The sequence below is a fragment of the Gossypium arboreum genome, chromosome 13, assembly GCF_025698485.1.
Source record: "Gossypium arboreum isolate Shixiya-1 chromosome 13, ASM2569848v2, whole genome shotgun sequence".
Classification (NCBI taxonomy): domain Eukaryota; kingdom Viridiplantae; phylum Streptophyta; class Magnoliopsida; order Malvales; family Malvaceae; genus Gossypium; species Gossypium arboreum.
This window is the reverse complement of record NC_069082.1, coordinates 33,289,644-33,313,502: the sequence shown is the minus strand read 5'-3', so window position 1 is coordinate 33,313,502 and position 23,859 is coordinate 33,289,644. Positions and strand designations below refer to the sequence as shown.

At 37.1% G+C, this 23,859-nt stretch overlaps 1 non-coding gene across 1 annotated transcript; it reads left to right on the top strand.

The window, feature by feature from the left end:
* The first annotated feature begins 445 nt into the window (after window positions 1-445).
* LOC128287623 (small nucleolar RNA R71) lies at window positions 446-552 on the top strand. The gene has a single exon (XR_008278322.1). It is a non-coding gene; the product is annotated as a small nucleolar RNA R71 (small nucleolar RNA).
* Window positions 553-23,859: the final 23,307 nt, after the last annotated feature.

Genomic DNA, 23,859 nt, shown 5'->3' with positions numbered 1-23,859 from the left:
GTGATTCCTCCAACCTGCATTGTAAGTATTGCTATAAGGATTGTTTTGAGATCGAGAATTATTACCCATATAACTTAACTGCTCGTTCTCTATGTTCTGGCCATAAGATGGGTATTCTGAATTGCTTGATCCACCTCTATTTGCTTCGCACTGCATTACTGGGTGAACCTGTGAAGAACTAAGAAAACCATCAATTTTCTTATTCAAGAGTTCTACCTGATTAGAGAGCATGGTGACCGAATCGAGGTTGAAAACACTGGCTTCTTTCGTCAGCTTTGTTCTCATAAATTGCCACTGATAGTTATTCAGTGACATCTCTTCAATAAATTCGCAAGTTGCCTCAGGTGTTTTATTATTGATAGTTCCTCCAGCAACTGCATCAATCATCTGCCGAGTCGAAGGATTCAGGCTATTATGAAACGTTTGAACCTGTAGCCAACGAGGTAACCTATGGTGAGGGCATCTTCTCAAAAGGTCCTTGTATCTCTCCCATGCATTGTAGAGTGTTTCTAAATCCATCTGCACAAAAGAAGAGATATCATTACATAATTTGGCTGTTTTAGCCGGTGGAAAATATTTTAATAAAATTTTTTCAGTCATTTGTTCCCAAGTAGTGATTGACCCTCGTGGTAACGAGTTCAACCATTGTTTAGCCTTATTTCTTAACAAAATGGGAAACAACCGAAGGCGAATGGTGTCATCAGAAATGCCATTAATTTTGAAGGTATCACAAAATTCTAGGAAATTTGCCAAGTGAGCGTTGGAATCCTCGTCCTACAAATCATCAAACTGAACAAACTATTGTATCATTTGAATTGTGTTAGGTTTTAGTTCAAAATTATTTGCAGCAATAGCAGGTCTGACTATACTTGACTCAGTTCCTATTAAATTAGGTTTAGCATAATCATACATAGTGCGTGGAGCAGGATTTTGATTAACAGTAATTGCAGGAGGTAGTGAATTTTCTTGGTTTTCAGCCATCTCCTCGTTTGGGGTTTGAATATCGTCCTCTTGCTCGTTCTCTGTGTATCTTAAGCTTCGCCTTATTTCTTTTTGGTTTCTGCGAACTGTGCGATCGATCTCACTGTCAAAAAGTAATGGTCCTGATGGGTTTCTTCTAGTCATAAACTATAAAAAACCTGCCAGAAGAAAATAAATGAAGAATTAGAAAAGAAAATAAAAATTTAAATTGCAATAAAAGTAAAATGGCTAAAGTAATAAAAATCTAGTGTTCCTAATATCTGAGTTCCCCGACAACGGTGCCAAAAACTTGATGTGTGATATTCGTGACAGGTTTAAAATATTTATAATGAATCGTTCTTGAAACTAACTATTATCACGATGAAGGCAAGTGTACCTATCGAACAGTAGAATAGTTTTAGCAAGACCGGATTGTCGAACACAAAGGAACTAAAAGTACTAGTAATGATTGTCTTTTTATTATCTAGCCTAAGAATGATGGGGTTTGTTTTAACTAACTAATTAACTAAACTAAGAAATCACAGAAAATAGAATTGGGGAATTACTTTTTGGAAAAACGATTGAATCAAGACAATACCTAAGGAAAAATCTACCTAGACTTCACTTGTTATTTGACTTTGAATCGGACGATTTATTCATTTGACTTGATTTGTAGAAATCCCTAAGTTATATTATTATCTCTCTCGAGACTAACAACATCTAAACCTAGGTTGAATAATTGAAATCTCTTTCTAATTAACTCCTAGGGTTGCATTAACTCGATCTATGGGTCCCCTTATTAGGTTCCACTCTAATTCGACTAAATCTTGTCACCCTATCTCTAAGCGCGCAATCAACTCCATTTAATTATGACTTATGTACTCTTAGATAGGTTCTATTCCTTCTCTGAATAAGAGCTTAACTTGAATCAATATCTTGGAGAATCAAAACAAGAATTAAGAACACATAATTAAGAACAAGTCAAATATTTATCATACAATTCATATAATAATAAAAAGATCCATCTTAGGTTTCATTCCCCTTAGGTATTTGGGGTTTTAGTTCATAATTAAAAAGGTAAACATCTTAGAAGAATAATGAATACAAAACATAAAGAAAAACCCAAAACTCCTGAAGGGAAATTGAGGGGAGATCTTCAGTCTTGATGATGAATCCGGCTTTTGAGATGGATCAATCGGCTTTCCTTAAGCAGTTCCCTGCTTCCTCCTCTGTGTGTCATTTTTTCCTCATCCTCTAGGGTGTATTTATAGGCTTTGGAATGCTTAAGAACCCTCAAAATTGGCCTTTTCTGAATTGGACTAAACTTGGGCTCGGTAGGGACTCGTCCGTGTGAAACGCCCGTGTGCGATTGCTTAATGCTGTGGTCAAGCCTGTTAAATAGGCACGGGCGTGCGGTCCACCTGTGTGAGTCATGCTTCAATTCTGCCAAATTGACATGATCGTGTGGTCTACCCGTGTGAGGAGGTCCAGGCCGTGTTGATTTCGTACGTTGGTCCATTTTCTCTGTTTTTGGCCCGTTTTACGTTCTTTCCACTCTCCTATGCTCACCTAAGTATAAAACATGAAATTAAGGCATTAGGAGTATTGAATTCACCAATTTTAAGGAAAAATCATCCATAAAATTTGCTAACCATGGGATAAAAATATGTATGAATTACGGTTTATCAATATCTCTCCACAAAACAATACGCCTCTCTATCTTTCTCTTTCACTCTCTATAAATCCTCTTCCATTGTACCAACTGTATCGCATTCAAGCAACCATTTTTTTTCTCTCAACAAAAGATGGTAAAAACGAGAGGCTTGGTCAAGAAAGCCACCAAATCTATTGAAGAACATGTGTCCTTTGCTACCGCATTTCGTGAATCAAAATCCCCTAAGCCAGTGCAGAGAAAGGAACTGACAAATCTTTTTGAATAAAGTGGCAAAGGAACGATTTCAAGACAACATGTTGAAATAAAACTTCCACTCCAAACAAGGCATTTCCTTTTCGCAACAAAAAGACTTGGGTAAGCAAGTCTACAAAACCATCTCAAAGTTGAAATGGGAAACTTTTTACACCCATCCTGAAAGCTATTCTACTTCACTGGTACGTGAGTTTTATGCTAACCTTTATGATCATGAATTAGAGTTCATTTTTGTTCGAGAAGGCTTAATACCATGGGATGCTAAAAAAATTAGCAAGTTGTACAACACCAAAATGGATGTAGACAAACACTCCAAGTTCATTGAGCTTATCACAGATGAAAAATGAGACCTGTTGGTGAAAGACTTGTATGTCTAAGGATCATTGTGGACGAGTTCCCATCAAAAGAATTATATAATACATCATCGCTTCCTGACGCTACAAAGCAAAATATAGTTTCATTTTGTTAACTGCAAGCGAAAGCCCTCCACTCACAGCAGCACAGTCACCTTGCTAGAATGTGTCTAATACATTTCATCATCAAGGGCAGAAATATTGATGTCGGTGCAATACTCCACCAGGAAATTGCTAACTACACCGCAAGACAAATTGGAATCTTGGTTTTCCCATCTTTGGTGATGTTATTGTACCAGCATAGAGGAATTGTGCCCCGTGATGGTGAGGAAGTCTTGGAAAATAAGGGCCCGGTCAATGAAGCCTCTATTGAAAGAATGATTCCTGACAATGATACACTGATATTGAAAGAGGCAGAAACGAGCAAGACAAGGAAGGGTAAAACCAAAGCTGACAACAAAGGAACAAACCTGGATGTAGAGACATCATTATGGCACAAAATGAAAGATGTCAAAAAAATGGTCAAGTCCATCAACAATAGGCAGATTAGGCTTGTCGCTAGAATATAGGATATGGAAAAATCCCATAATTTATTTTATGCTTATACCAAAGCCTGGAATAGTTCTATTGTAGCCACATTAATCCAATTATGCCCATCCCCACTACCGGAATTCCCATTGTTTCCACCAATCATTCAAAATTATGAACTCTCATCCGTGGATGATGACTTAGAAGCCCGAGTCAGATCTATAGCATCCCCTCCTATTGTGCAGGTCTCTGATAATGACAAAGAAGAGGAATCCAATGACATTGGAGAATACTTACGAAATATTGATAGCTTGTTAAAGGATGGTATTTCTATTGATCAAAAGGACACTATTGTTGAGAAGGAAGTTGTTGTTGCAGAAGAGGAAGTTGTTGCTGAAGAATAAGAAGTTGTTGATAAAAGGAAGAGGAAGTTTATGCTGTGAACATTGTCTTCTCACCCAAGTTTGTAGGTGCAAATATTAATAATTTGGAGCGAGATTGAGCGAGACCGGTGAAAGTTGTTGAGGTAACCAGTGAGGAGCAATGCAATTCATTAGCAATAGTGGTTTACACTAGACCACTCCAGGTGGCCTCTCCTACACAGGAAGCAGCCGATGATGCTGGGTTAGATCTGGAAATTAAGGAGCAATCTGAGGACCGTGCGAAGCCCAAATAAAAGAAGAGAAAGTGCTTGAAGGATAAAAACGAAAGAATGAGGAGTAGAAAAAAAGGAAGAAGAAACATCGCACAGGCACATTGATGGCTGAGGATAGCTGAGTTAGTTTATTTTAAGCTTTTGTTGTAGTATTCATGCATTGCATGTAGCTATAAGTTTTATTTTGATAAGTACAGATTTTCATTTCATTTTTATTGTCATTACATTTTCATATTAGTGAATTGGGGACAATGCAAACTTTAAGTTTGGGGGAATGCACATGGGGCTTGGAAATGCATCCACATTTCAATTTTTTTGGGTAATGAAGCATGCAAGGTTTAATTATAGTTAATGAAAATTGTTCAAATTTTTTTTGTTACATTCGATGCTTAATTCTTGAATTATGTGAATTACCAATGAATAAGTTGGATAAATTTGACAGAAGGTTGTAGCTTCAATTCTTTGATGAATGGATTAGGTTGCATTAATAATGAATGATTGTTATCATTCTTTAAATCTTGAATGAATCTACTCTTTTACAGCTACTTATATATTTAGTTATAAATTAGAGAACTCCAAATTGGGTGTAGTATGGAATGTTAAAGAGGGAACACTCCACTACAAGCATTAGAAAAATCAATCCAGCCAAAGGCTGTCACTGTATAAGTGTTTGTCGGTACAATTACATACTCTTTAAGGGTTTGCTGCACTCCATCATTACTTCTCAAGAACAGGGGTACAATAATGCAACGATATCCCTTATTCCAAAAAAAAAGTGTATATATAATATATAAATACTTAGTATTGTACAATAAATGTTGTATTGGTAGATAGAACATAGGGTTTGAAACATGATGCTAGCATTGACGAAGTTGCAACCTTATTCATTCATCCTTATGTATTGTCGATGAAATATTCTTTCATTTAAATGTGATTCATTCATTGGGAATTTAGAGGTTCAAGTTGCTAGAATGATCATTTGCCTTAGTAAAATTTTTGTAGCCTTGCTAGTTTCTGTTTTACTTGAGGACAAGTAAAAACTCAAGTTCAGGGGTGTGATAGAACTAGAAATAACATAGGTTTTCTTCCATACTTATTGATTAAATTGTTCCCATTTAGTTATCCTTAGCACATATTTTAGCATTTTCAGTTTAGTAAATTGCATTTTAAATCTCAGTGAATCCTAGGCTATTTTATCCTTAATTTTATTATCTTTTTGCATTAATGTCGCTGCATGAGTTAATTCTAGATTGGGTCCAGAATTGTCGCCACATCTGACAGCTGTATGGATAAGAACGAAATATACTTGAGTTATCTAGTCTGGTATAACCAACCTGTACGTACAAGGAAAAAATAATTCTAAGGAAAGGACACATTTACTGTTGGACGAGGACATAAAAGGTTGACGTGAGAAGAAAAAAAAAAGAGAGAGAACTTTTTCTTTACCATCATCTTCTTTATCCGACCTTGAAGCTTGTGGCTATGGCAACTTAAGCCTTTCGTGGGTGAGGCAATGTGAAAATTGATGCATATTACTTCTGACGAGAAAACCTAAGTGCGAGACAAGAGGGAATAGAGAGATTTGGTTGAGTTGTCTAAAAACAATATTCTCCACTTGATTCTTTCTTATTTCTTTCTAAATGTTGGTGATTACTCTCTATTTTTTGTTTGTATGGAAGTACACATGAATTATTTGTTAAGTATTATCTTATTCAATCTTGCTTTTATTATTTAATCATGGGGTTTGAATGTTTCTTAACACGGAAGTGTTATCGCAGTCACTGACACTAGAAAGTGTAGTGACAGTTTGAGCCAACATGCATTCCAACGAAAGTTGAGTAAGGATTAAAGTAACTTAGTCTACTTATTCTTAATAGTGTCATATTGCCATCATTGAAAGGTGTGGTTAATGTGCATGCTTAAGTCTCAAACTAAATAGAGGAGTGACGCTTGCTAAGATATACATTGAAATTTATTGTCTCTATAATCACTTATCCTTTTCTACCTTGTGAGCACTTAGTATTCTCCTGAAGATTGATGTTGGGGATCCCAGTTATTGCTCTAACAACTATCCTCACAATTTATCTCATTTCTATCTAGTTATTGCACCAACAATAATAGACAAAAGACAACCATCCCTGTGGGATCCATATCAGACAAATTCACATCTGTCTACTATACTTGCATCAATAGTGTACGCTTGCACATTATTGCTGTGACTTAAACAGTCGATCAATATACCATCCTCTTGAGCGCTAGCTCTCACATTCACATGTCTAGGAGGCATATATAATAATCTACCATACACAAATAGAAAACCAAATAATAAATAATGTAAGTGGTGGGGAAATGATCCAAGTCTCGTTCTTGCAAGAAAACTACTAAATTAAAGGCAATGTGTTCCCACTCCTACCTCACATACATTAAAATCAAGAGATATCACATGCATTTCAAGTAGCTAAAGTAATTTAATTTTTTGGGTCTCGCAACCCCACTTTACACAACACCTTCCTAGGTCTGAGGGTTATTGAATTTAGGCTCTGATGCCACCAAATGTAACTAGCTATACCCAGCCCGGCCGCTAAGCCGAATATCGAGATGCCACACAACCGTCTCACTACATGTTCATCTAAGACAACATGTTATTTCTCATGCGTACTTTTTTGAATAACAACATAGCATTTTCATGAATTATAAGCAATACATTCACTTTCTGTTGATAAAACATGACAAGGATTCATAAAGTAGCATAACATAGGTATTAATCATGCATTAGGACCACTTATCAAGTTTTCCCAAAATTATTACGTAGGTATCGATACCGCCTCTATGGTAGCGATATTTCCTTTAAGTGGTATTAATACCACCTGGAAAATAGATAACAAACTACCATTATATTTCTCGCCAAATTTAAAAACATCAGAAAGTATCAGTACCTTTCGCAAGGTATCGATAATTACACCCCAAGTATCAATACTTGGGCCAAGGTATTGATACCAAATTGGTATTCTGACTTCCTGCACTTTTGAAAATACAGAGGCATCATTTTAAAAGCCCTAATACTGGTACCTCTACTTCAGGTTACAAAAATTTAGAATATAAGAGCATTTAAACCTTTCAAATTATTCCCTAGACATCATACTTCATTCACCTAATCACATAAGCATCAAAATGTCTAAATTAATAGTCCAATTACCATATCCAAGTCCACATGCTTCCAACATACATAAGATGCTAATAATCCCAAGTAGGTCTTAACAATTCAATATAAATGTCTACCACATTGTATTTTTATTCCCTAGAACTAGAATAAGCAAAACACCTACTATAATGAATAAAGAATGGCTTGGATCAATTCCTCGATGGCCACACCACTCACACCGGGAATGCAACTACTTTCTAAAGGATAAAATGGAGTGGGTGACATTAACTAGCTCAATGAATACCTAGAACAACAACTACGCAAAAGAACCTTCATGCATCAACCAAACAACATTAACCATATTCCCAAACCATCATTAACTAATTACTGTAATTCACATATCTGTGACATCCCAAAATTGACCCTAGTCGGGATGTGGTTTCGGGACCACAAAACTGAGGCATAAAAATAATTTATAATTTATTTTGATGCCTATAATATGTGTTAATTCATGTGTGACATTTTTGATGTTTCGATTTAGAGTTATAAATGTGAATTTCACTAGAAAGGGCCTAGTAGTAAACATTGAAAGTATGATGGGGAAATGTGGGATGACTAGTTGATAATGCATGCAAAAATAAGGATTTGCATGTCAAATTTCCCCCTTAACATGAAGTGGCCGCCATGACAAGGAATCATGGGCTAAACATGTCATGAAACATGTTTTGTTGGTGCACTAGGGAGAAACAATAAACAAATGAGTATGGGTAATAAAGAAAGAAAAAAAAAAATGTGTGTGTGTGTGAAACCCCCCTTGCGTGCATTGTGGAAGAGAAAAGAAAAATTTTGTTCATCCATTTTTCTCTTCTTTGGCCGAAAATACTAAGGAAAAGGGAGGATTTTTGCTTCATGCTTGGTTTAGAAGAGAACTAGAAGGAGATTTGGCTATACTTGCATCAAGATTAAGGTATGTTTGAGGTTGTGTCATGAGATTCATGCTTGTTTTGGTTGCTAACTTGATGTGCATGTTAGCCATGGTTCAAATCCTTGTTATGCCATGGAAATGGTATTTGGCCAAGGTGGATTTTGTGTTAATGCCATTGCATGTTAAATATGAAGCTTGTTAATGGTGTATGTGATGGGGATTGATGGCTCTTGGACTTTCTTTTAGTATTTTTGAGTGAGACATTAAGTTCTTTGCTTAATCATGACCAAAATGATGGTGTTGTGATGTATTCGGTCATGGTATATCCATAAGTATGATTCATGCATGTTGCATGGTAGGTAAGATTTGAGCTTTGAATATGTGTTTGCACATGATGAATTGGTATGACATATATACTATTTCAAGGTATATATTTGCTTGGGATGATGTTTTCGGTTATGTAGTACATGAGAGATGTGTATTGAGCTACAATATGTAATGCGTTAGTTAGTAAAATGCATGCTGTTTTTGTGTGGTATTAAGTGCATAATCGGCCTCAACATGGGCATGCATATTCGGCCACATGAGGGAAATTGGTGTGCATGCATTCGGTTAGAGGCAAGCATATTGATGCCTATTCTTGGCTTAGAAAATTCGCTAAGAGGAATACTAACTAAGGTGTTGAGTTCGATTCATGATTTTGTACATATGCGACTTTGATGCCTAATGAGTAGATATTTATATATTGGCTAGGCATCTTGAATTCCTCTTCCGATGCTCAAATGATAAAACCAATTTATTTGTTAAATTTAGCTCAAGAAGCTAGAGGTGGAGAATCAAGCAAAGGCAAAGGAAAGATAATCGAGTAGTCGATTGGAAATCGTTTCATCCAATATAAGGTAAGTCATAAAGCATATATTTGGCATTGATTTAAATGATCATAATATATATATGCAATTGTGTTTAATGAATTGATGTGTAAGTGGAAATGTGTGTGTATGGAATGATGCCATTGTTGAATGTATAAAGGTAGTAAAATGCATAACGATTGGTCTTGGCACTAAGTGTGCGGGTATAAATGGACACGGTGACAAGATTGGCACTAAGTGTGCGGATTTAAAATTTGTACAGCACTAAGTGTGCGAATTTGATTATATAGCACTATGTGTGCGAGCTGATTATATAGCACTAAGTGTGCGGACTTATTATATGCTTTTGCATCACTATTGGCACTGAGTGTGCGATATTATCGAGTTGATCACGGACAGCGGATCGGGTAAGTACCTCGAGCTCATGATGAATAGAAAATACGTCCATGCTTGGGGTTGAATTGGTAAGCCTTAAATCTATGTGATGATTGAAATTGTATGGTTGTGCTGGAAAATGAGTTAATGTGTAAAAATGCTTCGATTATCTTGTTGTGTAGAATATGAAATGTGGATGTATGAATTGGTACGAGATTGGACCGAAAGGTTCGAGGTATTATGGTATGGATTCGATATGGACGAGTACCTAGTTTCATTTGTTGTACATGTAGTAGTAATTTTATCGATGGATTGACGAATGCTTATGACTTCTGAGTTGTAAACTCACTCAGTGTTTTCTTGTCACCCATTTTAGGTCACTGGGACTCGTCTTGTTGTGTGCTCGGAACCGTCGTTGAAGTCATCACACCGGCTGAAATCTTGTGGTATTACTTTTTTTTGTTGTTGAAGAACATTTGGCATGTATAGGCTATTATATTTTGTCGATTTGTGGGATTGTAAACTTTAAGCCATGTGAAAATGGCCTATGTGGTCGTCGAGTGGGATGCTAGAACCTATAGCCACGAGTCTTAGAAACTCAAATTTTGTTAAGGTGGCCATAATTTGTGTCATGTATGATGGATGATTAAGGCCAAGGAAAAATTCATGAAATTGGCATAGTCTACTGCAGTAACTGTTGCGGACAGCAGCAGTGAGATGAGATTGAAAAATCACTAAAAATAGTATAAGTAGAATTAAATAGTGAGTAAATTATGGAACTGATCCTTGATGAATCTATTTTATATGGACGAAACGAAACGACCATATGAGCAGTATACTGGGAGATATTAAAGTTCTCGTGAGACAGGGCCAGAACGATTTCTGGGTCCCCTGTCGTGACTTTGAAAATTTACCATAAATTATCCAGAAAGAATTAGGAGTCATGCCTTATATGTACAGATTCCATTTTGAGTCTAGTTTCATTAGAAACAAACGGCACCAGTATTAAAGCCCTGTACAGAAAGATATTCAAGTTGTAACGCGCGGAGGTCAGAGCAGTCGATCCCTGTAACATGGGTGACTTTAACTAATAAACTGTACCAATTGGCCCAACCAAAATTCTAAAATAAATCCATGGATGGATATATGAGTCTAAATTCAGGAAAATTTACGAAACCAGTTTCCGAGTTTTGGAACTCGAGATATGATTTTAAGGCGACGGTGACGCAGTTTTCCAGCCTGTCCAGAAATGCCAAATTGGTCGGTACTTTAAGAGGATTTGTCTCGTTAACCCCTCGTGTCCGACACGGCGTCGGTCACGAGTTAGGGTGTTACAATTTTATTGGTATCAGAGCTATGGTTTAGTCGGTTCTAGGACTACCATAGCGCGTGTGAGTCTAGCTATACATGCCAAATTGATAGTGCTTAATAATGTGATGACTTGACGGTTGAAATTTTTGTTTTAATTAGCGATGGAACCCGGTAGAGACCCTTGGCGGATGACGTTGAAAGTGTAGCGGCTGCTCTGCGCAAGGGACACCGCTGTTGAGCCTCGGTCATCCGCGAATAATCAAAATGAAGGGCGAAACAAGCCTTCTTCACTATGATGAATGAGTGGGTCGCGCAATATGCCCGAACCAACCCGGCTGTCCAACCATTCCGAATTTAAACACTCCACCCAAGAGCCCGCAATGCCTCCGATTCTTCGATCCTGTGAGGCTGAGTAAACCACCGTGGACTTGATTAGGAAGCGTGGGGCGAGGAGTTCAAGGCCATAGTTACTGATGATGCCGAAAAGGCCGAGTTCTGGCTCGATAACACCATTAGAGTGTTAGATGAACTGTCATGCACCCCCGACGAATGTCTTAAGTGTGCTATATCCTTGTTGCGAGACTCAGCTTACTATTGGTGGAGGACTTTAATTTCCATAGTCCCAAATGAACGAGTTACTTGGGATTTCTTCCAATCCGAATTTCGAAAGAAATACATTAGTCAACGGTTCATCGATCAGAAGCGTAAGGAATTCTTGGAACTCAAGCAAGGCGGATGATCAGATCTCGAATACGAACATGAGTTCGTAAGACTTAGTCGGTATGCTCGGAGTGTGTGGCTGATGAGGTTGCGATGTGCAAAAGATTTGAAGAAGGATTGAATGAAGAGTTAAAGTTACTAGTGGGAATTTTGGAGATAAAGGAGTTCGTGACACTAGTCGAACGAGCCTGCAAGGCGGAAGAACTTGGGAAGGAGAAGAAGAAGGCTGAATTTGAAGCAAGAGATTACCGTAAAAGATCGACGAGTAAAGCTCCGTTCTCGGCTACAAAGAGGTTCAGGGAGGACACCAGTAAGTCGAGAACGACTGCGGGAATTTCCATTAGAACCCGACCACTGACGGACTCCCGAGCTACTTCAGTAGCTAGTGTGGGCAATAATCGTCAAGAGAGACCTGAATGCCCCCAATGTGGAAGACGACACCTAGGTGAATGTTGGGGTAAGTCTGTTAATAGGGCCTGTTATGGATGCGGTTCGAAGGACCACTTCATTAGGGATTGCACGGAGCTAGATGAGAAGAATAAGATGCAAGGTGCGAGATCTAGTGGGGCGACAGCTAGAGGTAGACCCCGAGGGTTTCGGAGGTAGGGCGGTAATCGAGGGGAGCCACCGACACGGTGTTCGATCCGAGACCCGAGCTCCTGCTAGAGCATATGCCATCCGCGCATACGAGAGGAGGCATCCTCCCCGACGTTATCACCGGTACTTTTACTCTCTTTGATACTAGTGTGATTGCATTGATTGACCCGGCTCTACTCATTCATATGTATGTGAAACTTTAGCATCCAAGAAGACTCTACTGTTGAGTCTCTCGAGTTCGTAATTCGAGTGTCAAACCCTTTGGGTCAATACGTATTCGTTGATAAAGTGTGCAAGAGATGCCCCTAATAATTCGAGAATCTGTTTTCCGGCCGATCGATGCTTTTACCATTTAATGAATTCGATGTTATTCTTGGTATGGATTGGTGACCAGCACATGATGCAATGGTGGATCGCAAAGGAAAACCATTGATTTGAGGAGTACAAATAATGAGGTAGTCCGAGTCGAGTCTCTCGATTTAAAAGGAGCGCCAATGATGATATCTTCTATGACCGCCGGAGGTGCGTGAAAAGGGGTGTGAAACATACCTTGCGTATGTGTTTGGAAGTAAAGAGACGGAAAGGAAACTCGAATCGGTACCAGTGGTTTGTGAGTATTCGATGTTTTTCCCGAGGAGTTACGGGATTGCCACCGGTTCGAGAAGTGGAATTCGCATCGGTTGTACCGGTACTACGCCGATTTCAATAGCCCGTGTCGTATGGCATTAACGGAATTAAAGGAATTGAAGGTTCAATTGCAAGAACCGGCGGATAGAGGTTTCGCTCGACCGAGTTTTTCTCCATGGGGCGCTTTTGTATTGTTTGTGAAGAAGAAGGACGGAACCATGAGGTTGTGCATCGACTATCGTCAACTCAATAAAGTGACGATAAAGAATAAATATCCATTGCCACGAATTGACGATTTGTTTGATCAATTAAAGGGAGCCTCGGTGTTTTCAAAGATAGATTTGAGGTCGGGTACTATCGGTTGAGGGTCCGAGAATCGGACATACCCAAAACCGCTTTTAGAACGAGGTATGGTCACTACGAATTCTTGGTGATGCCGTTTGGGCTCACCAATGCCCTCGGTGTTTATGGATTTAATGAATAGAATTTTCAGGCCATACTTGGATCGGTTCGTAGTTGTATTTATCGATGACATTCGGTCTATTCGAGAGATGAAACCGAGCATCTTGAACACCGAGGCTAGTGTTGCAAATCTTACGAGATAAGCGCTTATACGCAAAGTTCATAAATGTGAATTTTGGTTGAAAGAGGTTAGCTTTTGGGGCACGTGGTGTCCGTGACGGTGTCGTGGTGGACCCAACAAAATTCGCCATAGTCGATTGGAAACCACCAAGGAATGTTACCGAAGTTAGGAGCTTTTGGGGCTTGCGGTTATTACCGACGATTTGTAAAAGGTTTCTCGACAATAGCCACGCCAATGACAAAGCTACTCCAAAAGGATGTTAAGTTTGAATGGACGGAGAAATGTCGAAAAGTTTCGATCAACTGAAAGCTTATTTGATGAAGCCCCAATTCTAGTGCAACCGAATCGGGCAAAGAGTTTGTCATTTATAGTGACGCATCCCTACTTGGGTTGGGTTGCGTATTGATGCAAGAAGGGCGAGTTGTGGCCTGTCGTCGAGGCAACTAAAGCCACATGAGAAAAATTATCCGACCCATGATCTCGAATTGGTCGCCATCGTATTCGCCTTAAAGATATGGCGACATTACTTATTTGGTGAGAAGTGCCATGTGTATTCGGATCACAAAAGTCTCAAATATTTGATGACCCAAAGAGACTTGAACTGCGACAAAGGCGATGGCTCGAGTTGTTAAAGGATTATGAGCTCGTCATTGATTATCACCCGGAAGGGCTAATGTGGTTGCGGATGCCTTAAGCGGAAATCACTATTTGCTTTATGAAGCGATGAATGTACACTTGTCTATTCTACCCGACAATGTGTTAGTAGCGAATTGAAGGCCAAACCATTGTTGGCTCATCAAATTCGGGAAGCTCGAAAGTTGATGAGGAGTTGCTTGCAAAACGGGTGAGTGTGTTCGAACAAGGAATCGAGTTTCAAATTGATGATGACGATTGTTTGAGGTTCGAAGTCGTCTGTGTGTTCCAAAGAATTGAACTTATTTCGATAATTCTAAATGAAGCCCATTGTAGTCGAATGTCAATCCACCCGGTAGTACTAAAATGTACAATGACCAAACGCCAATTTTGGTGGCCCGGTATGAAACGAGACATTTCAATTTGTTTCAAGGTGTCGATATGTCAACAAGTGAAAGCGGAACATCAAGTGCCATCGGGATTACTTCAGCCGATCATGATACCCGAATGGAAATGGGATCGAGTCACAATGGACTTTGTATCCGGACTGCCATTGTCAGTGAGTAAGAAGGATGCGATTTGGGTCGTTGTCGATAGACTAACTAAGTCGGCTCACTTTATCCCCGTGCGTCGGATTTTTCAATGGACAAATTAGCGGAATTGTACGTTTCTCAGTTGTGAGATTACACGGGTGCCTATTTCTATCGTGTCGGATAGAGACCCAAGATTTACGTCGCGATTTTGGAAGAAATTGCAAGATGCTTTGGGTACCAAGTCGCATTTTAGCACCGCTTTTCATCCCCAAACCGATGGTCAATCCGAACGGATAATTCAAATACTCGAGGATATGTTGAGATGTTGCATCCTTGAGTTTAGTGGTTCATGGGAACGGTATTTACCTTTGATTGAATTCGCCTACAACAATAGCTTTCAATCAAGCATTAAGATGGCGCCTTACGAGGCTTTATACGATCGTAAATGCCGTACCCATTATTCGGTGAACTTAGTGAAGGTAAATTCTTCGGTTGATTTGGTTAAGGATGCCGAGCAAAAGTTCGAGTAATTCGTGAAAGTTTGAAAGTCGCCGGATCGCCAAAAGTCGTATGCGGATTTGAAAAGAAAAGATATTGAATATCGGGTTGGAGACAAGGTCTTTCTCAAAGTTTCACCTTGGAAGAAGGTGCTTAGATTTGGTCGTAAGGGCAAATTGAGTCCGAGGTTTATCGGGCCATATGAAGTATCCGAACGAGTTGGGCCAGTCGCATATCGATTAATTTTGCCCCCTGAGCTCGAAAGGATTCACAACGTTTTTCATGTCTCGATGCTTCGACGATCTGTGTCGATCCATCACACGTAATTGCTCCATCCGAGATTGAGATTCAGCCTAATTTGAGCTATGAAGAGGAACCGGTTCGCATTATGATGCGTGAAGTAAAGGAGTTACGCAATAAGAAAATCCCGTTAGTGAAGGTGTTATGGCATAAACACGAATTGAAGAAGCCACTTGGGAACTTGAGGACTCTATGAAAGAGCGATACCCGAGCCTATTTACCGGTAAGATTTTCGGGGACGAAAATTTCTTAAGTGGGGGAGAGTTGTGACATCCCAAAATTGACCCTAGTCGGGATGTGGTTTCGGGACCACAAAGCGAGGCATAAAAATAATTTATAATTTATTTTGATGCCTATAATATGTGTTAATTCATGTGTGACATTTTGATGTTTCGATTTAGAGTTATAAATGTGAATTTCACTAGAAAGGGCCTAGTAGTAAACATTGAAAGTATGATGGGGAAATGTGGGATGACTAGTTGATAATGCATGCAAAAATAAGGGATTTGCATGTCAAATTTCCCCCCCTTAACATGAAGTGGCCGGCCATGACAAGGAATCATGGGCTAAACATGTCATGAAACATGTTTTGTTGGTGCACTAGGGAGAAACAATAAACAAATGAGTATGGGTAATAAAGAAAGAAAAAAAAAAAATGTGTGTGTGTGAGTGAAACCCCCCCCCCTTGCCGTGCATTGTGGAAGAGAAAAGAAAAATTTTGTTCATCCATTTTTCTCTTCTTTGGCCGAAAATACTAAGGAAAAAGGGAGGATTTTTGCTTCATGCTTGGTTTAGAAGAGAACTAGAAGGAGATTTGGCTATACTTGCATCAAGATTAAGGTATGTTTGAGGTTGTGTCATGAGATTCATGCTTGTTTTGGTTGCTAACTTGATGTGCATGTTAGCCATGGTTCAAATCCTTGTTATGCCATGGAAATGGTATTTGGCCAAGGTGGATTTTGTGTTAATGCCATTGCATGTTAAATATGAAGCTTGTTAATGGTGTATGTGATGGGGGATTGATGGCTCTTGGACTTTCTTTTTAGTATTTTTGAGTGAGACATTAAGTTCTTTGCTTAATCATGACCAAAATGATGGTGTTGTGATGTATTCGGTCATGGTATATCCACAAGTATGATTCATGCATGTTGCATGGTAGGTAAGATTTGAGCTTTGAATATGTGTTTGCACATGATGAATTGGTATGACATATATACTATTTCAAGGTATATATTTGCTTGGGATGATGTTTTCGGTTATGTAGTACATGAGAGATGTGTATTGAGCTACAATATGTAATCGTTAGTTAGTAAAATGCATGCTGTTTTTGTGTGGTATTAAGTGCATAATCGGCCTCAACATGGGCATGCATATTCGGCCACATGAGGGGAAATTGGTGTGCATGCATTCGGTTAGAGGCAAGCATATTGATGCCTATTCTTGGCTTAGAAAATTGGCTAAGAGGAATACTAACTAAGGTGTTGAGTTCGATTCATGATTTTGTACATATGCGACTTTGATGCCTAATGAGTAGATATTTATATATTGGCTAGGCATCTTGAATTCCTCTTCCGATGCTCAAATGATAAAACCAATTTATTTGTTAAATTTAGCTCAAGAAGCTAGAGGTGGAGAATCAAGCAAAGGCAAAGGAAAGATAATCGAGTAGTCGATTGGAAATCGTTTCATCCAATATAAGGTAAGTCATAAAGCATATATTTGGCATTGATTTAAATGATCATAATATATATATGCAATTGTGTTTAATGAATTGATGTGTAAGTGGAAATGTGTGTGTATGGAATGATGCCATTGTTGAATGTATAAAGGTAGTAAAATGCATAACGTATTGGTCTTGGCACTAAGTGTGCGGGTATAAATGGACACGGTGACAAGATTGGCACTAAGTGTGCGGATTTAAAATTTGTACAGCACTAAGTGTGCGAATTTGATTATATAGCACTATGTGTGCGAGCTGATTATATAGCACTAAGTGTGCGGACTTATTATATGCTTTTGCATCACTATTGGCACTGAGTGTGCGATATTATCGAGTTGATCACGGACAGCGGATCGGGTAAGTACCTCGAGCTCATGATGAATAGAAAATACGTCCATGCTTGGGGTTGAATTGGTAAGCCTTAAATCTATGTGATGATTGAAATTGTATGGTTGTGCTGGAAAATGAGTTAATGTGTAAAAATGCTTCGATTATCTTGTTGTGTAGAATATGAAATGTGGATGTATGAATTGGTACGAGATTGGACCGAAAGGTTCGAGGTATTATGGTATGGATTCGATATGGACGAGTACCTAGTTTCATTTGTTGTACATGTAGTAGTAATTTTATCGATGGATTGACGAATGCTTATGACTTACTGAGTTGTAAACTCACTCAGTGTTTTCTTGTCACCCATTTTAGGTCACTGGGACTCGTCTTGTTGTGTGCTCGGAACCGTCGTTGAAGTCATCACACCGGCTGAAATCTTGTGGTATTACTTTTTTTTGTTGTTGAAGAACATTTGGCATGTATAGGCTATTATATTTTGTCGATTTGTGGGATTGTAAACTTTAAGCCATGTGAAAATGGCCTATGTGGTCGTCGAGTGGGATGCTAGAACCTATAGCCACGAGTCTTAGAAACTCAAATTTTGTTAAGGTGGCCATAATTTGTGTCATGTATGATGGATGATTAAGGCCAAGGAAAAATTCATGAAATTGGCATAGTCTACTGCAGTAACTGTTGCGGACAGCAGCAGTGAGATGAGATTGAAAAATCACTAAAATAGTATAAGTAGAATTAAATAGTGAGTAAATTATGGAACTGATCCTTGATGAATCTATTTTATATGGACGAAACGAAACGACCATATGAGCAGTATACTGGGAGATATTAAAGTTCTCGTGAGACAGGGCCAGAACGATTTCTGGGTCCCCTGTCGTGACTTTGAAAATTTACCATAAATTATCCAGAAAGAATTAGGAGTCATGCCTTATATGTACAGATTCCATTTTGAGTCTAGTTTCATTAGAAACAAACGGCACCAGTATTAAAGCCCTGTACAGAAAGATATTCAAGTTGTAACGCGCGGAGGTCAGAGCAGTCGATCCCTGTAACATGGGTGACTTTAACTAATAAACTGTACCAATTGGCCCAACCAAAATTCTAAAAATAAATCCATGGATGGATATATGAGTCTAAATTCAGGAAAATTTACGAAACCAGTTTCCGAGTTTTGGAACTCGAGATATGATTTTAAGGCGACGGTGACGCAGTTTTCCAGCCTGTCCAGAAATGCCAAATTGGTCGGTACTTTAAGAGGATTTGTCTCGTTAACCCCTCGTGTCCGACACCGGCGTCGGTCACGAGTTAGGGGTGTTACAATATCAGTCATATTCCATGCATACTTTTACACATTATTTATATGAACATTTAAGCATATATATTCCAACATGTATTAATCACATACAAGTACATATAATCACATATAGTCATAATGTATTATAATTTGGCTCTTGAGATTATGAAACGTAAAGTGGACTCTATCACCACTTATCGGTTACACGGCTCTCCATCACACAACACATAAACTCGTGGAGTCAAACATATCTCATAAGCGAAGCATATAGCTAACACTCTCCAACACACCACACATACATATCCCAGTGAATCAAACTTGTCTCACATTCTGTTATCTCTCCAAAACTGTCCTTGGGCATCAGCGCCCCATATATCACAACTCATATAAGTGAGTACTCACAATCCTATGGCATGCCAATTATATCCAACGGTCTTATTAAGTCACAAGGCCAAAATATCCATATTGTCATCAAATATTACTTAATGATTATCCACACATATTCACCGCATAATCATATCATTGCCACATTATACACACTATCACATGGTACGAATAACATACCTTTATATTTATCATCACAACAGTCATCACAACATGTTCATATTTCATCACATCATAATTCTCCTTATCATAGTTCACAAACATATTTATCATATATTTAGCATAGGTAAAAGAACATTTACACTCAAAATTTAGAGTAGTGGTTTAAGCTACCTTTAAATTCCCAAATACACAACAAATCATCTACGAGCAGCAATTCTAAAACACTCACTAATTATCAACTTCCACCAAAAATAGAGAACTTGAACTAGCTATTCCTCCAACTCATAGTAGGCTTTCATGAATTTGAGCCTTCATACACAACAATCATCGGATATGCACAGAAAAATAACAACCAAGGACTCACTTAAACTAACCAAAATATAAGCTTAAACTACATTCTCATATAACAAAACCTTTTAGCATGACAAACTTAGAATTCAAAAAACTCAGTCTACACTTAAAATTTTCACACGTAATGAATTCCATTCATCTATATATTTATATCCGACCAATTCCCAACCTTTAATCTACACAAAAATACGCATTTTAATGTATCAAAATTTTTCGACAAGTTTTGCCATAACAACGAAAATTCATTAAAACCCTAAACATCCTTGACAAAACTTTAAAGTTTCTTTAGAAAGCTTCTAATTAGATTAAAACCAATTGAAAACACTTCAAAACCAAGTTTTTATCCATAGATTCAAAATTCACCATTAAAGACCTATTTTTCAACTTTTATCTAAAACATGCATTTTAATAGCTAAAATTTTAGTTTAAAGAACTAGATAACATTTAAAATAATAGGAATATGATTGATCATCTTTAACGAAAGAAAAGTGAAGTTTTTGACACAAATTCGAGAAACCCACACTTAAAGAAGATGATGAAATTGGTGAGATTTTTGTGTGTTTTCTTGGAATATTTTGAAGATAAATGGCTTGAGAATTGATAGAAATCGAAAGGGAGAAGATTTTGCAACCAAAATCGATGAAGAGGACTTGAAAGAGCAAAAATGGCACAAACAAGAATAGAGTAACGCTTTTTGATGAAACAAGATGGGAAGAGGGTTTTTAGATTGATTTTGAAGATTTGGTTTAATTGCTTCGTAAATACTCCCAATTTGACCCTTTTCCAAATCAATTCCTTTTCCAAAATTAATGACATTTAAAACTTATTTCTAAAAATTGACTTAACTTTATTAAAACAATTGTTGAAAACATTATCGAGTACCAACCTTACAAAATCCCAAGCTCATATTGGCCAAAATTCCTAAAATACCCTTAAAACTCTTAAGCCCTATTTTAGGGTGCTACAATATCGGAGTGGATGACTACCAGAAGCTAGAGACATAGATATGATTGACTAGACTGAGAGTACATCAGACTAGACCAAAGAAGAGTAGATCTTGAATCCGCTTATAGATTTATTCACTTGTTATGTTCATAGTGTGGCATACCTAAATCCTAAGTGAATGACGAACTATGTATGTGTGACTCACATACATTGATGTAAGTAAAAGCCTGAATTCAAATAGATAAGGAAGTGAAATTTGGTGCGTTGGATATACAACTTGTACTACAACAACTCATTTTTCAGTGTGTCGGAAACGGAGGTTTTGGAACCCCATTTTTTATGTTTGAGTCTAATTATAATTACAAGGTTATTATAAATGTTAATTATAGTTTGGCCATGAATTTTGACAAATTGATAGTTAGTTAAGGTATAAGGACTAAATTTTAAAAGTCGTAAAAGTTTATCGCTATGGATTTTTAATTAATCGAGTCACTAAGGTTTAATAAAGATTAATTAAGCTAATTTTGGATTAATTAAAAATTAATTAAAGTATAAAAGAAAAAAATAATTTATCATCTTTATGTTTTTTTCTTCCTCCAAAACTTCAACAAAGAAAAACCTAAAAGCTATTTCTAAAGCTTCAAACCATTCGACCTTCAATTTGGTATGTTCAATTTAGTCATTTTTTTTAGTTTTTATGTTTTTTGAGGTTGTGAGAGCTTGATTTAGCTGGCCTATGTACCAATTTGTAAAATTCTTAAAGTTTCTAAAAGTTTCCATTAATGAATTCTTGAACAAATTGGTACTAAATTGTTAGATTTTAAGCTTATAAATGAAAAAGTACTAGTTTGTAAAGTTTAATCGCTAATTTTTAAAATAAGGACTAAAGTGTAGAATTTAAATTGGTTTGAAATTTCTATAATTATTGATAGTAAAGAGTCTTAAAATGATGTAATTGAGATTAGTTTCGAAATCGAAGCTTGAATTTGAAAGTTATGGCAATTTTGATTTTAGGCATTAAATTGAATAATGTGAAAAATATTAGGGGGCATTCGAATAATGAAATTGAACTGATACACGCATATAATAGGATATTATAAGATATGTGAAATTAATACATTATATTGAATTATTATATATATCGTGAATGGAATCAAAGCGAGGATAATTGGGAAAAGACAAAATTGCTAATTAGTCCTTAAAGATTGTTCATTTGTTGTTTTGTCAGGTAAGTTCATATGGAACTTGCTATGTTAATTAATGTTATGCTTGTATTGTGTTATTTTACCTATTGATTGGTATTGATGTGAATTGATTGATTTTGGCATCTAATGGGATAAATTGTAAAGCATGAATTATATGAAAATTACAAATAGGTATGAGGTACCAAATGGATATGAAATGTTTACATCCTTGATATAATATATATTGTTACAAGGATTGAATCAATTCGATCACAGTAATAATGCCCGTGTAAACTTAGTAAAGGATTAGATATATATGACATGCCATTAGGGTCAAATATGAAAACAATCAAGGCTTTACATGGTTATTTAAGATCCATAATATCAACTTGTGTGAGGAAATATATCAGCTTCTATGAGAAAATATGTCAGCTTGTAAGAGAAAATATGTCAAGTTGTGTGAGCAACCCTGATCACTATCAACTTGTGTGAGCACGTTAGTCTCGTGTATCCAAATTTGATTTACTAAGATTCCCTCGGGCAAGAAATGGTAATAAAATGAAAATGAAATATTGAAAGGATTAAACACAAATTGAATTACTAATGTATGAAAATTGAATACGGTTTGAATAGTATAATATATAAGATGGAATGGTTGTATATGTATATGACTCAAGTTTCATGTTCTTGTTATGCAAAAGAACTAACCTGTTGGTTATATTTTTTATTTGTACATGAGAGTATAAGGATGGCAAAGAAGGCCATGCTATATACCAATGTTATTTAATTGTGGAAATGTCAAGGTAAGTTAAGTTATTTTCATAAGGACTTGCTAAGCATTCGATATGCTTACCTCGTTGTTTCTCTTTTTCCTGTAGATTGTTAATTTGTAGAATATGTTGATCAGATCTATGAGAAGCTCACACTATCCCATTATTGATTCGTCTTTCAATCATTTAAAGCTCAGTTTTCTGGCATGTATATAGGTGTTATGCTTTTGTTAACCTAGAAGTTTGTATAATGGAACCTTTTTTCTATTGTTTGAATACTTGGTAAGGATAAAGCCTATTTATTGAATGTTTTGTTAATATGTTGAGCTATGTAAATGGAATTGAATACCATATTTGGGCATGACTTAACATGGTTAAGACGATGACATTGAATGGCTAAATGCATGATTGATTAGGTTGATTTTGAATAGGTAAAACTGGAATGTTTTGATGCCAAGTTGAGGTATATTGAAATGGAATATTAGAAATGGTTAAATGCAATGATTTGACATGTATTGGAATGACTTTTTATAGGTAAGGTTGTGCATTTATCCACCAAACTTGAATTTTGAAAGGTTGACATGAAATAGGTACCAAATGGCCTAATTTGTACCAAAAACAGAGTCCTCTTCACGATGACCACATTTCGTTGTAGCAACACTAACTGACAGTATGTAATGGCGTGACATGACAGCGCGACATTGAGTGGCCTAACATCGTGACATGACAAACTGTTTGGCAACGTCACAACATGGAGGAGGTGATGTCACGATGTCAGCCCTAAATTTTGAAACTTTACAATTTGGTCCTACTTTATGCTCGGGTCAATAAAAGAGCTTTTTTACGGTTGATTGAGACTTGGAAAAGCTTTTATATCATGATGTGATTGTGTTTGTGAAGTAATTGTATGTTTAAAAGGCTTATTTATTGTTTATTTGATGTTAGTTGCTTCGGTAATAGATGTGATATCCTGTAGTTCAGACTTGGTGATAGGGTCAAGTTAGGGGTGTTACATCTGTAGTATATAGCGTCATTCACAATATTGGAATTCATAGCCCAAGACATGGGTAAATGATATCCTCTCATTGGCATTACATGGTTGATGAAAAGTAAACCTTTCTATGGGTCATTCATCTTTATGATGAATGACTTGATTATTATTTGATAA